We start from the raw sequence: 3,893 nt of genomic DNA, 5'->3' as shown, positions 1-3,893 counted from the left end.
GACCCACAAGGGTCCTGTAGGGAACAGTAGAACCATATGGATGACCCAGCTTAACTCGTGACCTGCAGAATCTTAAACTGAATGAATGATTGTTTTAAGGTACTAAAAATTGGAGATTGTTGTTATGTATGAATAACTGACTGATGCACTTGTATTAGAACTTCTCAGGTGGAGCTAGTGGTGAAGAATCCGCCTGCCAATTCAGGACACTCAGGAGATGTAGTTTCAATCTCTGCGTTGGGTAGATTCCCTGGAGGAGGAAATGGCAACCCACTCCAATATTCTTGCCTGGAGAATCCCATGGACAGAGGAGCCTGGCAGTCTACAGTCCATGGGGTCACAAAGAGTCGGACACAACTGAAGAGACTTAGCATGCATGTATGCATTTGTGTTGAGTAGGCATGTTAAAATATCTGTTTCTGCTGACTCCTTATTAGGTGCAACAATAAATATTTCCCTTACATGTATTTTTTCCCCAAGTTTACAAGCTCCATTTCTCCAAATGCATGGTGTAGCATATGTAATTAGAAAAATCTGTATGTGTATGGTCAGACTTACATTCAAGTTCTGGTCCCACCATGAATTACCTGAGAAGGACATGCTAAAATTTGTGGGCTCGGGGTCAAAGTACAAATGGAGGCATGGGTTACAGGCTGGCTCCTCCACTTTCTAACCAGTTCCATCCTCTCCAAAGAGTCCTATCCCCTAGCGGGAGGGTGCTGAGCTGCATCAACAGCCCTGAAGCTGTGAGTTGACATTTCAGGAGGAGGTTGTGTCTGTGACTTCTGGAGAATCCATTTAGCAGCTGCATGGCCGGACAAAGCTATGAGAGAGGCCATGATTCCATGGGATTTTATTTTAAAATCTAGAAGTTCTGGGGCCCTGGAGAGATGGAGAAACTAAAACAAGATTGCAAGATTCCCATTAAGTTTATGGGTCTTTGGAGCTTGAGTCAAAGCAAATCTAAACAAACAAGAAGGCAATGAGGATGGAGACAGCAGACTCCCAGGAGAAGATGCAGGATGTGATCAATAAGACTGTTTCCCAACAGCTCTGGCTAACTACCTGCTCTTTGCTCAGCTTCTGGACTCCATGGCATGGTGGCTGTGGGGAAGGGCTTAGAGAAAAGCGGTGGTGCTTGCAGCTGGAGCAGGGGTGAGACTGGGCGAAGGGGCTGGGGGGAGGCAGGGGGAATGTCGGGCAGGAGACTTTGGGTAGCTACTGAGAGATAAGAGGGGGATTTAAATCAGTTTTTCCACATGCTGTGGCATAAGTCATGCTGTGTACAGAGAATTCATAAAGGATTAAATAAAGGATTTTCCTTCCTTTCTTTTCAGTTTTAGTCACCCGGCTGGTGTTTTCTGAATACCACACCTTACAAAGGTGAGCTGTGCAAGAGGAACAGGAAGGTTCCAATTTGGAAACTTCACATTATCCTAAAGCCCCTGGATGCCACACAAGGATTAAGCGGTGGGTGTTTTGTAAGAGTTTGGTCACGGCGGCCGAGAAACTGTACGGAAAGGGTCAAGGTCAGTATAGGGAAGAAACTAAAAGTTCATCAGATAGAGAACAGATTTGTGGTTGCCAGTGGAGAGGACGGAGGGAGAGAGAAGGAATGGGAGTTCGTGATTAGCAGCTTCTAACTATTACAGCTTGGATGGATAAACAACAAGGTCTTGCTATATAGCACAGGGAACCATATTCAATATTCTGTCTGTCTGTATGTATGTGTAACCATCACTTTGCTATACAGAAGAAATAAACACAACATTGTAAATCAACTATATTTCAATGAATTATTTTTAATTAATAAAAAAATTGTAAAAAGTTCATCACGATAGTCTGGGGAAGAAGAGGTGATGACTTGGATCAGGGCTGGGGCAGGATGAACGGAAAGAAGGAGAAGGATCTGAGGTCTGGAAGGAGCAACAGGGGCATCTGAAGGTCGCTGGGTTGCAGAAGTGAGAGACACAGGAGTCAAGGATGGGGCTGAGGTTTCACTGGAGCAGGTGGTGCTTCATTCACTACAATGACAGGAAAGAGGAAGGCGTTTAGGGGACCTGGAGCCCCATTCTGGATATGGGGGATCTGCCTTGATGCCCAGGAGCAGACTGGGGCCCCAGGAGAGATACTGGCCCCAGCTATGGATTCAGAGTTTTCAGCAGACACAGAAACCCCCAGTCACCAGGGAGAAGTCCACGTGTTTCCTAGTGACCACCTCCCCTACGCTCACCTTGCACAGAGCCACCCAAAAAAATGAGCCCAGAGCCAGCCAAGCAGCACAGGTACCCGTGCCACCCTGATGAGGTGCAGAGCCCTGCCGTTCCTCCAGGTCGTTTACATCTACTGACGGAGCTGCTAACACTACTGTTTGCAATCTCCTGTCCTTCAGAGGAAATGTCTACAGCGTATATGTTTTAATAGCTTATGTTACCGTGGTCCTCAAAACTCTAAAAATCTGTTCACTTCTTATGGTAAAGTCACTAATTCTTCTTCTTCTTTTTTTTGAGTGCTAAGACACATCTTAATTAAATTAAAAGACGCTTGCTCCTTGGAAGCTATGACCAACCTAGACAGCATATTAAAAAGCAGAGACATTACTTTGCCAGCAAAGGTCTGTCTTCCAGTGGTCATGTATGGATGCGAGCGTTGGACCCCAAAGAAAGCTGAGCCCCAAAGAACTGATACTTTTGAACTGTGGTGTTGGAGAAGACTCTTGAGAGTCCCTTGGACTGCAAGGAGATCAAACCAGTCAATCCTAAAGGAAATCAGTCCTGAATATTCATTGGAAGGACTGATTCTGAAGCTGAAGCTCCAATACTTTGGCCACCTGATGTGAAGAACTGACTCATTAGAAAAGACCCTGACTCTGGGAAAGATTGAAGGCAGGAAGAAAAGGGGACAACAGAGGATGGCATCACCGACTCGAAGGACATGAGTCTGAGCAAACTCTGGGAGTTGGTGATGGACAGGGAAGCCTGGCGTGCTGCAGTCCATGGGATCGCAAAGTGTCAGACACGACCGAGTGACTGGACTGACTGAAGACACATCTGCTCTTCTGAGGTCCCTGTTGGGCCCCAAGTTCTTGGCCAACCTCTCGTCTAGGAATGAGGCCTGCCATGTGGTTTTCAAAATCAGTGAATGGAGGCCAGTGTTATGTTCATCATATCTGTTCACAAAGAGTCCCTTCAGGGGCAGGAGAATTGGAAGCAGTTGGGGTGGGATCTGGAGTGACTGCCAGCCACTCTGCTTTTTCCTGAGGACAAGATTCCAGATAACATGCTGAGTCTTGGCTTTCCATGTCAGCATGATTCTCCTCACAAAACCCACCAAACCCAGGAGAGGGGGATGGAGGTTAACTTTCCTTCCTTGCGTCGGGGTGGTGCTGTGCTTAGTCACTCAGTCCTGTCCGACTCTGCAACCCCATGTACTGTAGCCTGCCAGGCCCCTCTGTCCATGGGTTTCTCCCACCTGGGAAATCCACTCCAATAGCTCAGGGCCCCCTGGGTTTGCCCCCAAAGGTGCTTGGGTCTCTGGGTTCTCCTACAGTAGACCCCCATGCTGTCTGGGCAGTTCCCAGTCTTTGGAGACAAACGCCAGCCTTGAAGGGAGTAATCGATAGAGGCCACGTGGGAGGATGTGGAAGGGGACAAGGAGTCTGGGGCATCCTCCTTTGGGCCAGGTGGAGGGCAGCAGACGTGAGAAGGGCAGAGAGGAGGCTTCTGTGGACAGGTTGGAGGACAGGCAGGGAGGAGGCCAGCCTCAGTTTCTTTATCCATGCAGTGGGCTCCGGACAGCCCTCCTGCCTCCCCGCCACACTGAGGATGACCCAGTTCCCTCCGTTCCTTCAGAGTCCCTGCCCAGTGAGTCACCCAGGTGCGACCAGACACAGC

This window comes from Bison bison, unplaced genomic scaffold (assembly GCF_000754665.1).
Source record: "Bison bison bison isolate TAMUID 2011002044 unplaced genomic scaffold, Bison_UMD1.0 scf7180017864037, whole genome shotgun sequence".
Taxonomy (NCBI): Eukaryota; Metazoa; Chordata; class Mammalia; order Artiodactyla; family Bovidae; genus Bison; species Bison bison.
This window is presented reverse-complemented; position numbering follows the sequence as displayed.